This window comes from Elephas maximus, chromosome 2 (assembly GCF_024166365.1).
Source record: "Elephas maximus indicus isolate mEleMax1 chromosome 2, mEleMax1 primary haplotype, whole genome shotgun sequence".
In the NCBI taxonomy this organism is placed as follows: domain Eukaryota; kingdom Metazoa; phylum Chordata; class Mammalia; order Proboscidea; family Elephantidae; genus Elephas; species Elephas maximus.
Window position 1 is genome coordinate 233,038,418 of NC_064820.1, and position 22,761 is coordinate 233,061,178.

The following is a 22,761-nucleotide window of genomic DNA, read 5'->3' on the forward strand; positions in this document are numbered from 1 at the left end:
CCTGTGCTGTTCCAATGCTGCAGTCACAGAGTAGTGAAGCTGGACGGGACTGCGGGTCCAGAGCTGTGGCCAGGTCTTCTCTGCCAATAGCCCAAGGACTTCCACCTGCTGATACTGACGTGCAACTCTGGAAGTTCAGCTGTCTTCTTGTCTCATCATTGGCCTCCCTGATCCCTGAGGCCATGCCAGCTCTCCCTGACTGGTACCCGTCCCTAGTTGATGAGAGGTTCTCTCTCTCCTGATGGAGTTCCAAAGCCTCAGCAACCTGCCTCTCAGGCCCAGAACCTTGGCCTCACTGAGCACAGTGCAGGGCCAGGCCCCAGATGGACTTGGGGAAGACCCCCCCCACTGGCTGGAACCTGCATCTGGAGACCCCTTGCCCTTCCTGGCCTCCTTCTTCCCTGAAGCCCAGGTCCCAGTTCCTGCTTCGAGAGCCCCAAAGATATGCTCACTTTCTGGAGCCTGTGAATCCAGTCTGACCCCCTGGCCCCTCCCTGTCATCCTTAGCCACGGGCCACCCAGAGCTTTAGAAGGTCCTCAGAACAATGTCTACCCCAAATAGCCACCAACAGGAAGAGGCAACCCAAGGGTCCCCGGGAATTTAGGGAAGCATCCTTTGGCCAGGTCGCTTCCTGTGGGCAGTTTGTGTCTCGCTCATCAGGACACAGAATTGTTCTTATGCCAGCTTCCTGTGATGCGTCCCCAACCCCCATTCCATTGCCTGCACCCCAAAGGCTTGGCTAGGAGACCCATGGCCTCCCCTCATGCCAAATAAGACCACCCTCACCCGAAAGAACCTGGATGTGAGTGTGTGCAGTGCACCCAGTCACTGTGGGCCTCTGAAAGGGACTGTCATCACTCCGTGCCATCTTTTAGGCTGCGGACCTCACCATGTGGCCTGGTGGGTATGTGTGTGTGTGTCAGGGAGGGGGGTGAGTGTGTGCACATGTAAGAATATGTGTATGTGTGAGTGTGAGGATGTGTGTATGTGTGTTTGTGAGTGCCTGAGAATGTGTGTATATGAGTATGTGAATATGTGAGGATGTGTGTGACTGTGAGAATGTGTATATGTGTGGGTGAGAGTGTGAATGTGTGAGAATGTCAGGGTGTGAATGTGTGAGCGTGATAATGGTGTGAATGTGTATACGTGTGAGAGAATGTGTGTGTGCGTATGAAAATGTGTATTCATGTATGAGTGTGAATGTGTACATATGAGTGTGAGAATGTGCGTATATTAGTGTGTGTGGATGTGTGTGAGCATGTATGTGTGTGAATTGTGAGAATATGTGTGTGTCAGAGCAAGAATGTGTGTGTGTGTGTGTATGAATCCCCTTGAAGGCCACAACTGTGTATAATTTCCCTCAGTAAAGAACCTCTTAACGTATCTAAGGGTGCTTGAGAAGACAGAACACAAGGCCAGAGTTCAAAATCTGTGTTTCAGTCCTTGGGTCTATGCCTGGTTTCTTCGAGCATCATTTTTACAGGAAAGTGGCTGTGAAGCCAAGGTCCAGTGCATGTGAGAGCTGAGGGGGCACATGGAGCTCTTTCCAGCTGAGGATGACATGCTATAATGCAGTGAAGTGAGTTGTCTAAATTCCTGAGGAATAAGAATCAGGGTCAGCACAAAGCTGGTTCCTATGAGGTAGAAGTCAGAGGCCTCTGCTTTCCAGTTTCTTCACCATTTCTGACACCAGTCATCCTCCCATGGCACTCCTTTCTTCTCTGCTGGGTTCTATAATTTATTGCAATGGCCACACGAAACTCACAGATCATACTCACAGTTATGTGGCTTATTAGGGAAGCTACGACTTGGGACCAGGAGCAGGAGCAGAAAGCACACAGACGAGGTCTGGAAGGCTCCCCCAAGGTGGAGTCCACATCCTCCTTTCTTCAGTGCCGGACAGATTCCAACCAGGACAGCTTTCTCGGCTGCTCTCTGCCTTTAGGTTTCTCTGCCATCAGGCCTCTTTGCTGCTAGCTGGCCCAGGTAATGGCCCGTGTTAGCAGTCTGCTCAGTTCCCTTGTCTCCTCTCTGCCATCAGGCCTCTCTGCCGTCAAATGTCTCTGCCACCAGCCTCTCTACTTATAACTGGCCCAGGTCGTAGCCAGTGGAGCAGCCCTCTCAGCTCTCTCAGATGCTGTCTGCTGAGGCCATCGGGCCTCTTGGCTACTAACTAGCCCAGCTCACAGCCAGGGTAGCAGCTTCAGGACTGCTCAGTTCCCACATGGCTCTGCTTCCCTGCCAGCCCAGCTTTCAGCCAGCATCTCTCTCAGCTGCAGCTTTTTCAGCTAACCAGCCCAGCTCTTAGGCAGCAGCTTTCTCAGCTGCAGCCTTTTTTTTTTTTTTTTTGCCAGGCCGGGTAGGGGCTTTTATGTCCCAAAGGACATGCCTCTCTCCCAGTTCCTGTCAACCAGGAGACCTGTTAAAACTGTGTCGTTTCAGCGGTTTATATATCCCAGTCCTCATCAGTTACAAGGCGGAGACTCCCTCACCAGATCAGAGTTCAACCAATCCTCAATTACCCATGAGATATCAGTCAACTCAGATCTTGTACAAAAGTAACATTTTCTACCTACAGAGACCAGCTTCTTCCCTGGGCAAAAGTAAAAATCCTCTAGGGTAGAAAGCATCCTCGGAGGTCCTTCAAGTTTCTTCTCCAAAGAACTGGGGGCAAAGATAACAATTCCTTGGGGGTTAGGGGGAAAATCTCCCAAGCTGTTTTTCCAAAGACCAAGGCAAAAGGTCACATAAAGGAACTCATTGCACCATGTGTGCTGAAAAGAAACCTCTATTAAACACAGGAGAGCAGGCATGAGTGAGTGTGTGCACACACACGTGACCGTGTGTGAGCGTGAGTGTGTGCCTGAGGGAGTGAGTGAACATGGATGTGACTGTGTGTCTGTGAGTGTAGGGGTTAGTGAGGGTGTGTGTATGAGTGTGTATCTGTGACTGTGTGCAAATGTCTGTGAGTGAACATAGATGGGAGTGTGTGTGTGTGTATGGGTGTGCATTTGTGAGTGTGTATAAATGTGAGTGAACATGAATCTGACTGTGTGCCTATGAGCGAGGGTGTGTGTGTATATCTGTGAGTGTGCATCTGAGGGTGTGGGAGTGAACGCGGATGTGATTGCGCGTGTGAGTGTGAGTGTGTGAGTGAATGACGGTGCATGGGTGTGGGAGTGTTTGAGTGAACATGGATGTGACCATGTGTCTTTGTGAGACTGTGAATGAATAAGGGTGTTTGTGTGTGTGTCTGACTGAATGTGTATGGCTCCACATCCCCACGGCCCAGGCCCTCCCAAGACCAGAGCTGTGCTGCCAGTGTCCCTGGCAGAAATGGCCTGGTGATGCTAAAGCTGACTCTTGAGGGGCAGGCAGGTGTCTTCCAGGCATGTGGCAGGTGGGAGGAGGGGGAAACTGGGACGTGTGGAGGAGGGATGGTGGTGGCTTGGGTACAATGCCATTCCAGGCAACGGCAGTATCAGCAAGAACAGAGGAGCAGGCACAGCAACGCACTTTCGGGGACTGGAGTCGATGGCAGGGCTAAGGCAAAGGGGAAAGGGGCACCTGGTGAACGAGAAAGCCAGAGCTGCACTAGAGCCAGCTGAAGAGACGGTGACTTTGTTCCAAGGACCTTGGACCTTATCTAACCATCAAGGTCATGCTGTCACTCATCACCCTCTGTATACAATCTTAATTATTAATTTGCTATCTCCTTTAATCTTGTTGGAATCTCTCATTCTCTTTTATTTTTATATTTTAATTAAAATATATTTTTAATTCAGTATAACAGCACTGCCCAATAGAAATACAAGGCAAGCAGCAGATGTAATTTTTTTTTTTTAGGTGAAATTTACATAACATACAATGAACCATTTTAAAACGTACACTTCAGTGGCATTTTGGATATTCACCATTTTGTGAAACCATCACCTCTTTCTAGTTGCAATTTTTTTTCATCATTCCAGAAAAACCCCCCATGCCCATTAAGTAATCACTCCCAACTCCCCTCCCCATCACCTGGTGTCTTAGGCTGGGTTCTCCAGAGAAGCAAAACCGGTAAAGTGTATAAATACCTGTATAGAGAGGTTTATATAAAGGAAATGCCTCACACAACTATAGAGGCTAGAACTTCCCAAGTCTGTGGGTCAGGATAGAGGCTTCTCCTGATTCACATAGCCGTAGGGGCTGGCGAACCTAAGAGCAGCAGGTCAGACTGCAGGGCTCTTGCTCACAGGTTTCGAGGATCCATGAATCCCAAGATCGGCAGGCAAGACCTCAGGTAAGCTGCTAGCTTAAGTCCCAAGAACCAGATGTCAGATGAACAAGAGTCAGCTGCAGAATCTGGTGTGAGAAAAAGCCCTCAAGCCTTGCCAGAAAGTCCACTTATATTTGATGCAGCCTACGCCTCCCCATGGAAATTCCTTTTCAACTGATTGGCTACTCACAGCAGATCCCATCATGAAGGTGGTCACACTATATCAAGTCTCATCATGGAAGTGATCACAACATCATACAACTGCTAAACTACATCATGACTGCCAAGCCACTGAGAATCATGGCCCAGTCAAGCTGACACACAACCTTAACAATCATACCTGGTAACCACTAATTTGCTTTCTGTCTCTATGAATTTGCCTATTCTGAATACTTCATATAAGTTGAATAATACAATATGTGACCTTTTTTATCTGGCTTCTTTCATTTACCATGATCTTTCAAGGCTCATCCATGTCATGTTTTTTTCCATTTTATGGCTGAGTAATATTCCATTGTAAGTATATACCATGATTTGTTTATATATTCATCTGTTGATGGACATTTGAATTGTTACCACTTTTTGGCTACTATGAATAAAGCTCTTATGAAGAGTTGTGTAAAACTGTGTGGATATATGTTTTCATCTCCCTTGTGTATGCATCTACAGTGGAATTTCTGGGTCACATGTAATTCTGTGTTTACACTTTTGAGGAATGGACAAACTGTTTCCCAAAGTGGCTGGGCCATTTTACATTCCCACCAGCAATGGATGTATTTCCCTCACGTCATGTCTTATGCAAAGACAGGTGAGAAACAGGCCAGACTTCCAGAATGACTGAGTGAGGACCAAGGCAAATAATCTCCGCTAAAAAGCAACAATAAAATGACAAAGTTGTCGAAACAACCATTTAAAGACTCTAAAGATTGTCTGAGGGGCATACAACAAATTGAGAAGCATTTTTTATTTTTCAAGAAAATCTACCCAATGGATTAAACCCTACAAAAAAGAGGCAAAGATTATAAGACTGGATAAAAAAAGTAAGATCCAACTACATATTGTCTTCAAGAGGTACACTTTCAATTCCCTCTCTCCCTCCATGCCTCCTTCTTTCCGTTTCTCTCTTTCTCTTTCCTTTATTGTGTCCTTCCCTAACTCCCTCCTGGCACCCAACTCTCCTTCTCCCTTCCCCTATCTCTTTTTATCCCTCTCTCTTCCCTGCTCCCAAATATGCACACTTTCATTCTGCATTCAACTGTCTGGATGCCAATGGGGCTCCTTCTACCTACCAATTCTCCCAAGATCTGTTCAGGAACTGAGGCAGATCTGCCTGCATGTGAACAAGGGCTCACCTAGGTTTCAGCCTTGGAGGCTGTCTTAGTTTCTTAGTACTGCTGAGACAGAAACACCACAAGGGGTGCTTTTAAGTCAGAATGGGCTCGATGGCAATGGGTTGGGTTTTTGTTGTTGTTGTTGTTGATTTGTTTGGGTTACGTGGTTTTAAAGAACAGAAATTAATTTTTCTCACACTTTAGCAGGCTAGAAATTCAAATTCAGGGTGCTGGCTCTAGAGGAAGGCTCTCTTTTTTCATTCCAGGGGAAAATCCTTTTCTCAGCTTCTCTAGCATTCTTCTTACTTCCCTTGGAGATCTCCATGTGGCATCTATCTTTCTCCCATTTTTGCTTGCTTCTTTCTGTGTCTAAGCTGCTCTTTTTATATCTCAAAAGCAAGTAGGTTTAAGACACACCTTACACTGATATGTCCTCATTAACGTAATGTTACATTATTCCCAAATGAGAGTATGTCCACAAGTAAAGGGGTTAGGATTCCAATGCATATTATGGGGAGACAAAATTCAATCTGTAACATTCCACTCTGCCCCTCCTCAGATTTATGTCCTTACTACATACAAAACACATTCACCCTATTACATCATACCCCCAAAAGTCTTACCGAGCATCAACTCTAAATCTAAAATCTCACCTTCTTAATCATCTGAATAAAGTATGAGTGAGACTCTGGGTGTATTCCATCCTGGGGCAAAATTCCTCTCCATCAGTAGACCTGTGAAACCTGTAAGTACAAGTTATCTGCTTCCAAAGTACAACGGTGTAACAAACATAGGGTAGACATTGCCATTACAAATGGGAGAAACTGGAGGGAAAGAAGGGTTCATGGGCACCAAGCAAGTCTAAAATCCATCAGAACAAATTACATTAGTTCTCAAGGTTTGAAAATAATCCTCTGTTCTCCAGGCCCATCTAGACAATGGCCCCCACTTTCCAGACTCTGGGTTCTGGGTGAAGGCCCCTCAACCCTGGATGTCAGCTCCACCGTCCAGGCGGACAAGGACAGTAACCTCACCTCCTCGGCTTTGGACAGCCCTATTCTCCTAGTCAACCTGACTGGTGACCCAGCCTCTTGGCCCTGGGCAGTTCCATTCTCCTGAGCCTAGAGCACAACAGCCTTGCCCCCGCAGCTTTGGGTGGGGACCCCGTCCTTTTGGCCCACATGAATTGCAGCCCTACACTCTGGAGCCAAGATGTTGGAGATCTGACCCTTTGAAATCAGGAGGTGGTTCTTCTACCCTTTGAAATGGAGGTGGGGGTTCTACCCTTTGCAACAGAGGCATCCCTGCCTGCCACGGTCCCTCCGACAGTTGGGCTGACCTACAGATTGTTGTTCCCAGGACGTTGCCTTCCTTTTCTTGGAGGACAACAGATGTTTGCAACCAAGTAGCTCCACTGGCCCGTTTCCCATCTACAGAATTCAAGGAGGTAGATACCTTTCCTTCATTTTGTACTGTCTCTGCCCCTTTCAGCCTAAGCGGAAGGTATTTCTGCTTAAGTGGTTAAACAGATCCATCGGTCACAGGCTTAATCTCTTTAACAAAAGATTGAGCAGCCACACCGTTGGTGAGTTTTTCTAGAACATATTTCCCTAGTTTGTACAACAGATTTTTCCAAATCTTAAAGTTTTGGTTTCTTTTTGCAAAGTTCATTTTTAATTCTATCTCTATCCTCTCACATTTTACTATAAGCAGCAAGGAGAAACCACACAGCCCCTTTAAGATTTTGTTTAGAAATCTCCTCAGCCAAATATCCAAGTTCATCACCTAACGAGTTCTTTGCAAACGCATAAAAAGCATCAGCCTCTAATATCCAATTACATGCTCATCATTTCCTTTTAAAGCTTCACCAGAAGCACACTGAACGGCTGTGGGGACGGCACTCCCTGCTCGCTCTGCGGGAAGGACGGCACTCTCCGCTCGCTCTGCGGGAAGGACGGCACTCTCCGCTCGCTCTGCGGGAAGGACGGCACTCTCCGCTCGCTCTGCGGGAAGGACGGCACTCCCTGCTCGCTCTGCGGGAAGGAAGGCACTCTACTCGCTCTGTGGGAAGGACGGCACTCCCTGCACTCCCTGCTCGCTCTGCGGGAAGGACGGCACTCTCCGCTCGCTCTGCGGGAAGGACGGCACTCTCCGCTCGCTCTGCGGGAAGGACGGCACTCTCCGCTCGCTCTGCGGGAAGGACGGCACTCTCCGCTCGCTCTGCGGGAAGGACGGCACTCTCAGCTCGCTCTGCGGGAAGGACGGCACTCCCTGCTCGCTCTGCGGGAAGGAAGGCACTCTACTCGCTCTGTGGGAAGGACGGCACTCCCTGCACTCCCTGCTCGCTCTGCTGGAAGGACGGCACTCTCTGCTCGCTCTGCGGGAAGGACGGCAACTCTCCGCTCGCTCTGCGGGAAGGACGGCACTCCCTGCTCGCTCTGCGGGAAGGACGGCAACTCTCTACTCGCTCTGCGGGAAGGACGGCACTCTCTGCTCGCTCTGCGGGAAGGACGGCACTCTCTGCTCGCTCTGCGGGAAGGACGGCACTCTACTCGCTCTGAGGGAAGGACGGCACTCCCTGCACTCCCTGCTCGCTCTGCGGGAAGGACGGCACTCCCTGCTCGCTCTGCGGGAAGGACGGCAACTCTCTACTCGCTCTGCGGGAAGGACGGCACAATCTGCTCGCTCTGCGGAAGGACGGCAACTCTCTGCTCGCTCTGCGGGAAGGACGGCACTCTCTGCTCGCTCTGCGGGAAGGACGGCACTCTCTGCTCGCTCTGCGGGAAGGACGGCACTCTCTGCTCGCTCTGCGGGAAGGACGGCAACTCTCTGCTCGCTCTGCGGGAAGGACGGCAACTCTCTGCTCGCTCTGCGGGAAGGACGGCAACTCTCTGCTCGCTCTGCGGGAAGGACGGCACAATCTGCTCGCTCTGCGGGAAGGACGGCAACTCTCTGCTCGCTCTGCGGGAAGGACGGCAACTCTCTGCTCGCTCTGCGGGAAGGACGGCAACTCTCTGCTCGCTCTGCGGGAAGGACGGCACTCTCTGCTCGCTCTGCGGGAAGGACGGCAACTCTCTACTCGCTCTGCGGGAAGGACGGCACTCTACTCACTCTGCGGGAAGGACGGCACTCTCTACTCGCTCTGCGGGAAGGACGGCACTCTACTCGCTCTGAGGGAAGGACGGCACTCCCTGCTCGCTCTGCGGGAAGGATGGCAACTCTCTACTCGCTCTGCGGGAAGGACGGCACTTTCTACTCGCTCTGCGGGAAGGACGGCAACTCTCTGCTCGCTCTGCGGGAAGGACGGCAACTCTCTGCTCGCTCTGCGGGAAGGACGGCACTCTCTGCTCGCTCTGCGGGAAGGACGGCACTCTCTGCTCGCTCTGCGGGAAGGACGGCACTCTCTACTCGCTCTGCGGGAAGGACGGCACTCTCTACTTGCTCTGCGGGAAGGACGGCAACTCTCTGCTCGCTCTGCGGGAAGGACGGCACTCTCTGCTCGCTCTGCGGGAAGGATGGCACTCTCTACTCGCTCTGCGGGAAGGACGGCAACTCTCTGCTCGCTCTGCGGGAAGGACGGCACAATCTGCTCGCTCTGCGGGAAGGACGGCAACTCTGCTCGCTCTGCGGGAAGGACGGCACTCTCTCCTCGCTCTGCGGGAAGGACGGCACTCTCTGCTCGCTCTGCGGGAAGGACGGCACTCTCTGCTCGCTCTGCGGGAAGGACGGCACTCTCTACTCGCTCTGCGGGAAGGAGGGCAACTCTCTGCTCGCTCTGCGGGAAGGACGGCACTCTCTGCTCGCTCTGCGGGAAGGACGGCACTCTCTGCTCGCTCTGCGGGAAGGACGGCACTCTCTACTCGCTCTGCGGGAAGGAGGGCAACTCTCTGCTCGCTCTGCGGGAAGGACGGCACTGTCTTCTCGCTCTGCGGAAAGATCTTCGCCTCAGTTTCTCCAGCGTTCTCAGCATTCCTTGGCGATCTCTACAGGGTACCTATCTTTCCCCCTTTTTTGCTTGCTTCTCTCTGTGTTCATCCACATAAAAATGGTATAGGTATTAGGTATTAGGATTCAAATACATATTTTGGAAGGATACAATTCAATGCATAACAGGGGTTGTCACGGGAAGAGTAGGAGACACAAACCGCAGACCTGGGGTACTGTATGCCCTTCAGGGTGGTTTCTTCTGGTTTCTTCTTCTTCTCCCCAGAGAGCATGTGGCATCCCCTGGTCTCCCACACAGTCTCTGGCCTCATGCTCCTCCAGAAGTTTTCCTGCAGTGGGACCTCAGATAGTCCCCAAATTGTTCAGCCATTTAACAACACTTAGATTTTTGTTATAGAGGCTGTCCAGGCTCCATGGCACATGATTCAAACTGGACTGCAGCACTGCCATTTCTTAAGAGGAATTACTGCTTGCTTGAATGTACACTCCTCATAGTCTCAATTCTCAGCCATGAAACCCAAGGTAGCATGTCCCCTAGTGCCTTCTCCCATTGTGCAGCTCCAATTCTGTCATTCCTCTTCTTGCTGTCCAGGTAAGTGGAGGCACAACTCAGCCAGATGACCTTATGGGTTTTACCCCACACCCTCTAGCCAACATGCCCAGTGCAACCCACACCAGAATGGACGAAGCAATGCCTTGCAACAACCACGCAAAAAATTCATTGCAATTCCTATTCCACAAGCTGTGAAATAGCAAAGCGCACAACGAAAGCATGGTTATCTCTGAATACCTAGGGAAAGGCCAGGGAAGTTTTGCAGAAATCCCTTCTTTCTCTATTCCTCTGGTGCTCTGAAACCCACCCTATGTTACAGCATCCCCTCCCCACTATTCTCAAACACACTACATACTTTCCTACCTCTGTACCTTTGGGGATACTGTTCCCTAGACCTGGAACTCCACTGCCTCATCCCACCTACTTGGTGAGTTCACCCATCTTTTGAAGCTTGTCATCATCCCTCCACTTCTCCTGTCAGGTTGAGCTCCTTGAGCCCAGCAGCATAAGGTTGGTGCCTCTTGAGTGCCGTTATCTTTGCTCTGCCTTGCACCAACCCACTGTAAGCCTCCTGAGCTCCTGGAGAACAGGGACCACATCTCATCTCTCTGTGGTCCTTGCTGTACCTTGCCAAGAATAGGCTGGCCAAATGTTGTTGACTTCGTAACATTACAAATTTTAGAATTATACTACCTGGAAAGAGAGGAGTTTCCTTGCTCATCAATCTTAGAGGAGAAATTGCCATCTACCCAAGGTGATTCATTGAAACTGAAGAAAATTAAAACAAGTCCACAAGAGCCAAAGTATGACCTTAAGTATATCTCACCTGAATTTAGAGACCATCTCAAGAACGGATTTGATACGTTGAACACTAATGACTGACAACCAGACGAGTTATGAAATGACATCAAGGACATCATACATGAAGAAAGAAAGAAGTCATTAAAAAGACAGAAGAGAAAGAAAAGGCCAAAATGGATGTCAGAAGAGACTCTAAAACTTGCTCTTGAACATCGAGTAGCTAAGGCAAAAGGAAAAAATGATGAAGTAAAATAACTGAAGAGATTTCAAGGGGTGGTTCGAGAAGACAAAGTAAAGTATTATGATGACATGTACGAAGAGATGAAGATAGAAAACCAAAACAACACGCTCCGCATTTCTCAAACTGAAAGAACTGAAGCAAAATTCAAGCCTCAAGTTGCAATACTGAAGGATTCTATGCGGAAAATGTTAAACAATGCAGGAAGCATCAAAAGAAGATGGAAGGAATACACAGAGTCACTATGCCAAAAAGAATTGGTCATCGTTCATCTATTTCAGGAGGTAACATATGATCAGGAACCGATGGAACTGAAGGAAGAAGTCCAAGCTGCACTGGAGGCACTGGCAAAAAGCAAGGCGCCAAGAATTGATGGAATACCAATTGAGATGTTTCAACAAATGGATGCAGCGCTGGAAGCACTCACTCGTCTATGCCAAGAAATTTGGAAGACAGCTACCTGGCCAACTGACTGGAAAAGGTCCATATTTATGCCTATTCCCAGGAAAAGTAATTTAACCCAATGCAGAAATTATTGAATAATATCATTAGTATCACATGCAAGCAAAATTTTGTTGAAGATCATTCAAAAGCAGCTACAGCAGTATATCGACAGGTAACTGCCAGAAACTCAGGCCGGACTTGGAACCAGGGATATCATCGTTTATGTCAGATGGATGGACCCTGGCTGAAAGCAGAGAATACCAGAAGGATGTTTACCTGTGTTTTATTGACTATGCAAAGGCATTCAACTGTGTGGATCATAACAAATTACGGATGAAATTGCGGAGAATGGGAATTCCAGGACACTTAATTGTGTGCATGAGAAATCTGTACATGGATCAAGAGGCAGTTGTTAGAACAGAACAAGGGGATACTGACTGGTTTAAAGTCAGGAAAGGTGTGTGTCAGGGTTGTATCCTTTCACCATACCTATTCAATCTGTATGCTGAGCAAATAATATGAGAAGCTGGACTATATGAAGAAGAATGGGGCATCAGGATTGGAGGAAGACTCATTAACAACTTGTGTTATGCAGATGACACAACCTTCCTTGCTGAAAGTGAAGAGGACTTGAAGCACTTACTAATGAAGATCAAAGACCACAGCCTTTAGTATGGTTTACATCTCAACATAAAGAAAACAAAAATCCTCATAACTGGACCAATAAACAACATTGTGATAAACAGAGAAAAGATTGAAGTTGTCAAGGATTTCATTTTACTTGGATCCACAATCAATACCCATGGAAGTAACAGCCAAGAAATTTTCCACTGGGAAAACCTCCTGCAAAAGACCTCTTTAAGTGTTGAAAAGCAAAGATGTTACCTTGAGGATTAAGGTGCACCCAAGCCATGGTGTTTTCAATCACCTCATATGCATGTAAAAATTGGACAATGAATAAGGAAGACCAAAGAAGAATTGATGCCTTTGGATTGAGGTGCTGGCAAAGAATATTGAATATACCATGGACTGCCAAAAGAACAAACAAATCTGTCTTGGAAGAAGTATAACCAGGAAGCAAGGATGGCAAGACTACCTCTCACATACTTTGGACATGCTGTCAGGAAGGAACAGTCCCTGGAGAAGCACATCATGCTTGGTAAAGGAGAGGGTCAATGAAAAAGGGAAAGAACTTTGAAAGAGATGGATTGACACAGTGGCTGCAACAATGGGCGTAACAATGGTGAGGATGGCGCAGGACAGGGCAGTGTTTTGTTCTGTAGTTTGCGGGGTCGCTATGGGTCGAAGCCGACTTGACGGCACCCAACAACAACAAGATGATTCAAGACTCCCCAGTGATGGAAATGAGAATGTGGCAGATGGATTTAATTCTTCACGTCTTCTCTGTATCCACACTCTTGGTTGGTGTCCTCCCACATTGACATGTGACTTGCTTTGACCAATGAGAACAGGAGGAAACTTGACAAAAGCAGAAGCTTAGAAAAGCACTTGCATGTTTACACCTCCTCTCTTGATCCCCTACCACTTCCGTGAAATTTGTCCAGGCTACTCTGCCAGGGGATGACCATGTGAGCACAGCCAATCTCCGCCAGCCCCCAGCTGACCCATCAGCTAGTGGCAGTCACAGGAATGAGCCCAGCAAAGATGAACCAAGGCATGTCCAGATCAGTGGAGGCTTCCCGCTATGGAATGGCAGCCCAGACACCCACGTGATGCCTAAAGGCAGCTGGAAAGTCTGTGAGTGGTGGTAATTCTCTGTTCAGCGACACGCAGTTTGCAAACCTATGCCATCTTCATTCTAATTTGAAACCCACCGTTAAGTAGTGAAAGGGGCAGAGAGGATAAGAACACCTGCATTTTACAGAGGAGAATGCTAAAAATCAAGGAACAAAAATAAACTTTGCTCATGCTCACACAGCTTGAGTGGCAATTTACTGGCTTATTTCTGGCCCTAATATTCCTCATCCATCTGGAGATCATGCCTACATAAAGGAAGATGAATCAACGTGTGTGTTCATTTCCTAGAGCTGCTGTAACAAAGCACCACAAATCGGTGGCTTATAAGAATGGAAGTTTATTGTTTCACAGTTCTGGAAGCCGGAAGTCTGAAATCAGGATGCTAGCAGGGCTCTTCCCTCTCTGCAGCCTCTAGGGGAAGATCCTTTCTTCTGGTAGCCCCAGGCAAAAGTTGCCTCAATCTCTGCCTTCATCCTCACTTGGCTGTCTTCCCTCTGTGTCTTTCTGTGTCTCCTCTCCACTTCTGTAAAGACACTCAGATGGGATCAGTAAGTGATAAGGCTACTAACCAAAAGGTCAGCAGTTCAAATTCATCACCCACTCTTTGGAAATCCTGTGGGGCACTTCTACTCTCTTCTCTAGGGTTGCTATGGGCCAGAATCAACCCAATGGCAATGGGTTTGGTTTGGTTTGGCTCCAGTATAACCTCATGTTAACTGATAATGGTCTTTTAAGATCCTATTTGCAATTAAAGTCATGTTCGCAGGTACCTGGGATAGGACTTCAACATATCTTTTTTTGGAAGGTGGGGCAGAATTCAACCTCTAAGAGTATGCGTTCGATGGAAAGAAGAGCCACATAGGAATCAGGATGCCTGGACACTAGGACTTGTCGCATAACTGACTAGTGCCTTTGAATAAATGGCTTGGCTTGTCTAGACCTCATATCCCTCCCCTGTAAAGTAAGGAGGTTCTTCACTGCAGACAACACAGCCCACTTCTCCCGTGGTTGCTACGTGTCATCATCATGCCAGGACTTCACACACATCTCACTATGCAGACCAGGAGTACCTGGGAGCCACTGAGGGCAGACAGAGAAAGAGTCACCAAACTCAGCAGCCAGCAACATTCAGCTCTTTCAACAACTGAAATTCACCTCTAAGTGTTGAGGATTTTATTTCCTTGAGGAGAATGAAAACGCATTTCAACATGTGCACCTACTGTGTGCTTTGGCAGGCACCAGATGCTGGCCTGGCATTCAGAGTGCCCTCTAGACTCTGCCCAGGCTGATGGCACAGATGTGGGTGTCTCTGGGTGTGGCAGGGGAGGGACCTCCAGGAAGAGGACTAGCGCCGCTGCTTTGCCCTGACCCTCTGATCCCAGGAGGGAGAATGTGTAGGAAGGAGGGGGGGTCTGTGGCACATTGCTCAAATCATGGGTGGGCCCCATGGATGGCTTACAAGCCAAGCATGTCTCGAGCACTCTGGGAGAAGGGAGGGAGGTGTGCTCACCACATGTGCTAGAAGACACAGTAGACCAACGGCACCAAACCTTTTCCTGAACACATATCCCCTGCCATGCTCCTTCATGTAAAGAACTTGAAAACAATGCTTCAACTTCGGGGCACTGATTCAGTCTGGGGTTTGCCCAGCCAAGCACAGTGTAGGCACCATAGCAACATCTTCATTCCCCGTTGGGATCATTCACAGCCCTGGGGCACAGGTGAGCATGGAGGAAACGGTGCCTTGGAAAGAGAGCAGGGTGCGGCTTGGCAGCCGACTTCCTGCCAACCTCCCTCGAAGCTCCAGAGTTTGGGAGAGACGGTGCTGCTGCCAGGGCAGGTGAGGATGGGCTTGAGGACCAGTAGGGCAGACTTGAGGAGATGCGCTCAGGGTGTCTGGGAGAGTGTCAGCCCTCAGCCGCCCCAGAGTGCACAGGGACAGGGTCTCCAGCTCATTCATCAAATACTTTTGGATATAGTCCTGGGCACTCCAATCCAATCTATGTGTGGGGTTGGGGCAGATGAGGACTTAAATAAATAACAGACCCTCAGAGGGTGGTGAGTCTTCCAAAGGCTCTCAGGCAGGAAGACCATCGATGCTCTGTAATTGCTCCGGGCTGATCCCTCCGTGTGTGGGGTTTTCCCTCTGACCCTAGGCAGTTGATGGCGGCACATTCTGCACCAGTTGTGGTTTGACATATCAGCCATGGTCCCCACTAGCCAAGTGTAGGCAGAAGGCTGGTCTGACCTTCACAACATGCTCACTGACGAAATCCCCAAGCAGCAGTAAGCTTCCCCTTCGCCAACCGGATGTCCAAGTTGGAAAGGAACCAGCAAGTTAAGTCTAAGACCCCATTTTACAGACAGGAAAACTGTGGCCTAACAAGGGAAAGAAATGTCTAGGATCACATGGCCACACAGCTGCGATGGGTCTGTTGGTTTCCACCACGGGACAGAGATGGTGTCACCGGGGGTGTCCAACACAATCCCCTGCTCCTCCTCACACACGCTCTTAAAGCCCACACTGCATTTGGCCCTGAGAGGACAACCTCCAGCAGCCCTGCGGTGGCAAGTGCAGGACAGGACCACACTGCTGTGGCAGCCACACACACCCAGGAGAGAAAGCAATCTCCTTCAGCCAGAATCATCCACTGTACACCAAGCTCTGTGCCAGCACCAGTCAACAACATGACTCCGAGCAGCTTTGTAAAGTAGGTGGGAGGGGGTAATGTCTGCCTCCCCCCGCACCCTCCCGCTCCCCACGAGTGGCTGAGTTGGACCCAGTGCGCCCAGCATGCAGTAGGTGCCACCTGAGTGCTTGCTTCAGTTCCCTGTGAGCACAGGCTTTCTGTCAGCTGTCCCTAAACCCAAAACAAACCAACCCCAGTGCCGTCGAGTCGATTCCGACTCATACGGCCCTATAGGACAGAGTAGAGCTGCTCCCATAGAGTTTCCAAGGAGCGCCTGGCAGATTCGAACTGCTGACTCTTTGGTTAGTAGCCGTAGCACTTAACCACTATGCCACCAGGGTTTCCACAGCTGTCCCTATCTCCTTCTAATGCCACTCTCCTCAATTTTCCTTCTCGAAATTGATCGTCTAATTCCAAATTTATTGTCTGAGGTATTTTACGCATTCTTTAGAGGCTGTTCTAAAAATGTTCAGGACACAGTGTGTTGGGTGTGTGCTGTGTGTGCTTCTGTGTGTCTCTGTGTCTGCTGTACGTGCCTTCTGTAGGTCTGAGGGCGTTGGCAACTAGTGTCTCTGAGTGGGTCTGTGTGTCTCTGTGTCTCTGCGTAGGTCCCCATATCTCTGTGTTGCTCTCCATGTCTCTGTGTGGGTCTCTGTACCTGTATGTTATCTGCATGTCTCTGTGTGTCTCTACATGGATCTACATGTCTCTATGTGGTCTGTAGGTCTCTGTATATCCTTGTGGGTCTGTGTGAGTCTGTATGTTTCTCTGTGTGCCTATATTGTGTCTCTGCATGGTATGTTACCTCTGCATGTCTCTGTGTGTATCCACATGTCTCTGTGTGGGTCTGTGTGTCTCTGTGGGGGTCTGCCAAGTCTCCTCTAGTCTGCATGTGTCCAGGTGTGTTGCATGCGTCTGAGTCTGTGTGTGTCTGTGTTTCTGTGCACAAACACACACACACACCTCACATGGTAGTGAGGTGAGATTATAATTACACTTGAGTTGGTGTGCCCCCAGGAGCCCTGCGATGGAAGGCAAGCTTCCACAGAGTGGCCGCACAAGAGGTCCCTGCCAACAATTTCCTCCCCTCCAGCCCAGCTGCGTGGGAAATGAGTTTATAGGGCAGAAATCTTGAATAGACAATGAACTCTATACAGTATATTAAATACATGCTGACATTAGATGGAGACCTGGAACAGACCAGCAGCGCACCTACAGACCCTCTCAGGACACAGTATCGGACCTCACCAGCAGCTTCTCACTCTAACACACGCTCCACGTCTGCAAAGCAGATTCTTGTCTGAAAATAACCTCAATTTCCTTATGTCGATTTTTAAAATAAATTAGAGAAGAGAAAAACTTTCTAGCATTAATTTCCCCCCCTCTTCCTCTTAACAACAACAACAACAACAAATCCACTGATACAGCTTTGGAAATGTCATCCAACGTGTAAAAAAAGAAAAAAAAGACACAGATACCAGCTCTGGAGAGAAAGCAAAGAGGTTTTCACCATCTGGGGTCAAAGAGTGAGAATGCTTTCTGCATAGTTATTACCAGAAATGATTCTTCAGGGCCAAGTATTGCTTACAGAAATCAGGGTTTAATTTTTCAACCCCATCAATAAGATACAGGTAGCAATTGAAGAAAAATCCCAAAGAAGAGATGTTGGATTTCAAACTTTCTTTTAGCAATGGAGCAAATGAAATTAGCGTTTTTAATTATACATTTATGACTGTTTAAATTTATAACATTTAAAAAGACAACCAAAGGACAGCAACGACACTGCTTCATAGACACAAACATGTGAAAGCTGAGAATATAAAATAACCATCTACCCCAGCTACAACTTATCTGGTTGGTTGTAGAGTAAATTCAATGTTTGGTTTTTAAGCTTATCTTGCAATATCAAAACACATTTTAATTAAAGTGATCCAGAAACTGGCAAGAAGGAAAACTTTTTTTTTTTTTTTTGCAAAGGTCAATCACGACTGACTGCATTTTTAATTATAAATAATGGAAGTCAGCAAGACATATCCAAACCTTACAAGCAGCATTCAGACCATGTGAATGAATAAAGACATTGAATTTCAATATGTCTGGGCCACTTAAGAACCCCAGAGACCCAGTTCCAAGGACACCTGGAGCAACTGAGCTCTAAGACATCTGTAAGCAGGACTCTCCAGGCCTGCAGAGTGCCACCACAGAGCTCACTGCCCTACCTCAGAAAGGGCCTCCACACGGCCTCTTCAGACCACAGTGACAGAAACAGCCCGCTTCTCCCTTCAACTCTGAGCTAGTCCACATTCACCAAGTGAGAGCTGTGTGGCCTGAATATCTATTTACAGGCCTCTTTGGCTTGGGCTCCAGGAAACCCAGGCAAAGCCTTCAAATTTCTATCCAGTTTCACAATCTGTCTCTGCTTCCATGAAATGGTTACAGCCCTCTAATTTTATTTTTTTTTCAATTTCGACCATTCCAGCATAATCCTTTTTGAGAGAAAGTGAGCATAAACTGTGAACGAGTTGATGGATGCAGTAATTAATGACACTTGATTACTGATTGTTAAGAAGCTCCCCAGGAGGCACCCCTGCTCCTGGTTCACCCAAAGCACTAGGTGACACCCAAACTGGTGGAAGGCAGTGTGTGCTGCCCACCTCCAGGGAGGCAGCTGTGTGGCCAGCAGCCCCAGGGTCCTTCAGAACTGTCCACACCAGGACCTTGGGAGGGGGAGGCTGGGTCCTGCGCTTGACAAAACTCGGGGGCCCTGTGCATGTGGCTGGGAGAGGGCTGCACAGGGGTGGGCGTGCTGAGGGGGTGGACATGGGCAGGATGCCGACACAGGGGCTACAGTCACGGGAGCTCCGCAGGGGCTGCACTGACCTTGATGGACAGCGGTTGTCTGGCACCCACGCCTGGAGGCCCCACCTCCCACTGGAGACTGGGCGTCGGTGCTGTTGACAACAACATCCCTCATGAATGGGGCCCTGTTCTAAATGGGCCACCCAGGGAAACCAGGAGAGGAGCTCTGGACAGGGTGGGGCAGCTGGGGATGCAGGTCAGACACAGAACACCATCGGCTGACTCGTTAGGACGGTCTCCTGGTATCGGGAGGGGTGGGCCACCTGGCCGCAGTCTCAGCTCTGCCCAGGCCTCGCTGTGCCCTGATGGCTTTGCTGTCTCCACCAGGTGCTCCCCTCTCCCTCGGGGAGCATGGAGGGTGCAGAGGATGGGAAGGGAGAGGATGGTCTCCAGGCTTCCCTTGCAGGAAGCCTCCTGCCGGGAGCCCCCGCCCATGGCCCTCTGTAGGGGAGACCCGTCCGGTTCCACTACGCCACGGCCATCGTGGGCAGGCAGTCTCCATGAGACACCCAGCTCTCTGCCACTGCCTGGGAGGCTTTACTCCATGCAGGTGGCTCCGAGGAAGGGTGGCGCTGTCCTGACCCTTCCAGAATCCAGCTCTTGCTTGTCCCCGAGTAACCGGGGCCCAGAAGTGGGGTGGGCAGTCAAGCCCTGTCATCCCATGGAGCACAGAGGGAGAGGAGAAGTCAGAGGGGCCCTTGGAGGACTCTTGCTTAACCTCCGCCCAACACAGACAGGAAACTGAGGCCCAGAGAGGGAGAGTGGCCTGCCCAAGACACCATCAGCTGCAGCAACCCTACAGTTACTGCTTACCAGAGCTGCAGCCAGATGCTTGTCTTAGAGGCCAGAAAAATACAGCCCGACTCCCACAGGGACACTACAGGCAACCTGGGCGCTGGCACTGCTGGATAGGGCCCTCTGTGCCCAAGTAGGGGCAGGCCTCTGTCCTAGCCATATTCCAGTTTTTCCCTGTCTTCACTGAAGAGGCCAGAAAGGATTTGAAAGGTTTAAGAAAGCCACAAGAGGAGGGAAATAAGGTCTTAGGAAGCATGTACAGGCCACAGATGAACAACCCCTAGAGCTATCTTTTACTTCTGAGACATTAATCTTCCAATAATTCTACTTTGAGCCTACCCCAGACACCCCAATCCCACTGATCTTGTAGGACCTCCCTGGCTAAGTCAATCATTCCCTCCTAAGTGGCATGACCCCTGGCCTCAGGTCTGACACAGACACAACTAGGCTCCCCACAGGGCCCCACTCCCGAACCACTTATGCCAATGAGGCAGATGAGTGGACAGCCATGCAGAAGACAGCGGGTGGGCGGGGAGGGCCGAGGCCCAGGGCTTCATTCTTCTCTATCTGGAGGAGTTGAGACACTCGCCTCATGGGCACTGAGTGGGTGGAGGCCACACTGACAAGGCTTTGAAGGACTGACTGGTCACTCTCCTGTTCCTCTGCAGGTGCCCTGGCAATAGACAGCACACACAGGTTGGCAATGCTTACACTAAGTTAAGTGCCTAAGAAGGGTAGCTCTGAGTGGCAGGAAAGCCCAAAGGCTCCTGAGCAGGATGCAGGTGGGGGCTGGAGCTGAAGGAGGGCTAGTGCAGGGTGTGGACAGAGGGCCAGAGGGGGCCAGGTAGGCCTGGCAGGGAAACACAGGGCTGCAGAGGTTGCAGCGGGTTGCGCACAGGTTCAGACTGGCCTCAGAGAGCTGTAACCCACCGTGGGGTTACAGGCATGGGCTCCTGGGTGAGGGCTGTACACAGCAAACAGAAGGGGAAGGTCACAGACACAGCAATCCCATCGGTCAGGGCTCAGGTGGCCAGCGTGGGATCACAGAGAACCTGGATTGGAGGTGGCAGATGCCAGGCCTACGCCGCTGCTTTCTGGACCTGCCACGAGCCACTGCTCTGCTCATGTACTAACTATGGAGAACGACCCTGCTGTCGGTCCTCGGGGCAATGGGAGGAGTAAAGGAGACTGGGTGTCATCGGAGTCTTTGAGACAGGAGAAAAGTGATAGTTGGAGGGGAGCTCCTGGCCCCTCCTGCCACAGAAGACAGGGCCTTCGCCAGCTCCTCTAATCTCCAGGATGGAGGGAGAAGCAGGAGGAAACAGAGGACTTGAACTGAGAGGTGAAGTCACTCTTGCAACAAACACTGGAGAGGGAGCAGCTTGTGCTGCAGGGGCGCTGTGGAGAGAGGCAGTACATCAGCAGGAGAGCAAAGGAAATTCCAACAACGGATGCTGCTTCTAAGCATGCTCATTTATTTGAGAAACACAAGTGAAAGGTATGAGCTAGTCTGAAGGCACTTTTGGTTGACGGACTGTTTCTTTGGCCACTGCACTCAGGCTGGACCATGTGGATCTTGAATTTACCAGGGTTCCTCACATATAAGGTATGGAGAAGCATGGTCCTGATTTGTCCACAACTGTCCTAGTTTTCGGAAACCCTGGCGGTATAGTGGTTAACTACTACGGCTACTAACCAAAGGGTCAGCAGTTCAAATCCACCAGGTGCTCTTTGGAAACTCTATGGGGTAAGCTCTACTCTGTCCTATAGGGTCGCTATGACTCAGAATCGACTTGACGGCACTGGGTTTGGTTTTGGTTTTTTGGTCCTACTTTTAACACTGTCCCCAGAATGTGAAAAGTTCATGTTTTCAATGGATGTGGAAGTTGGAAGAAAAGTAAAAAAACTGTATGGTGATCCGGATCCCCAAACTAGGGGTTGGAAATAACACTGTTTTTACTGTCAAAGGGATATAATATAGGTTATCAGCCTTCTGCAGTCACTGCCACTGCTTTTTCCCTTGACTGCTGCTGTTGGCAACCTTGATTTGCAGCTCAAATGATGGAGAGATCGTCCACTGTTGTATCAATCTAAGTGGTGCAACTTAAGCGCTCAGTCTAAGAGCCTTGTGACTGTTAACGGTCTGCCTTTGAATTAACTGTTGTGCTTTGTTTTAACACTGTGAATGTTGTGACCATGTATTTTAAGAGTTCAGATAATGAAAATGAGAATGATTGTAATACCAATGTCAGTGTGACCCAAACATCACCAAAAAAGAAGGCTAAGCAACTGTTACTTTAATGACTGATGGAAAGACACATATAAGTGATTATGGATAAAGCCAAGCATCCTGAACCATACGCATAAATGAATTTGGGGTTGTACACAGAGGAGAAGGGGATGTGGAAGCAAATAGAGACACTAAACCTCAAATCGAAGGTGAAAGAGGCAGTATTTCCAAACCAATCAAAAGCTTTTTTCCATCTTCCCCAAAGATGCCAATGTTCAGTTGAAAATAATGGTTGCTAAATTCACTTGTGTATACCACACAAATCCTGTGTCTGTCAGTTTGTCATACTGTGGGGACTTGTGTGTTGCCGTGATGCTGGAAGCTATGCCACCGGTATTCAAACACCAGCAAGGACACCCACAGCAGACAAGTTTCAGCTGAGCTTCCAGACTAAGACAGATTAGGAAGAAGGCACCTGGCGGTCTACTTCTGCAAAGCATTAGCCAGTGAAAACCTTATGAATAGTAGCGGAACATTGTCTGATATAGTGCTGGAAGATGAACCTCCCCGGTTGGAAGGCACTCAAAAAATGACTGAGGAAGAGCTGCCTCCTCAAAGTAGAGTCGACCTTAATGACGTGGATGGACTCAAGCTTTCGGGAACTTCATTTGCTGATGTGGCACAACTCAAAATGAGAAGAAACAGCTTCAAACATCCGTTAATATTCTGAACATGGAACATACAAAGTATGAATCTAGGAAAATTGGAAATTGTCAAAGATGAAATGGAACACATAAACATCAATATCCTAGGTATTAGTGAGCTGAAATGGACTGGTATTGGCCATTTTTAATTAGA

The 22,761-nt window shown here is 49.1% G+C and overlaps 1 protein-coding gene and 1 long non-coding RNA gene across 3 annotated transcripts in view; both read right to left on the reverse strand.

Moving 5' to 3' along the window:
- SNAP47 (synaptosome associated protein 47) overlaps nt 1-22,761 on the reverse strand; it is a 154,362-nt gene that overhangs the window by 19,945 nt on the left and 111,656 nt on the right. The gene's annotated exons all lie outside the window — the stretch shown is intronic.
- Nucleotides 7,068-11,152, reverse strand: LOC126070687 (uncharacterized). 2 transcript variants are annotated; one of them, XR_007516247.1, is made up of 3 exons: nt 9,323-11,152; nt 8,417-9,142; nt 7,068-8,324 (listed from the first exon to the last, which is right to left on the reverse strand). It is a non-coding gene; the product is annotated as an uncharacterized LOC126070687 (long non-coding RNA). The 2 variants fall into 2 exon arrangements; XR_007516246.1 differs by having other exon boundaries at nt 8,386-9,142.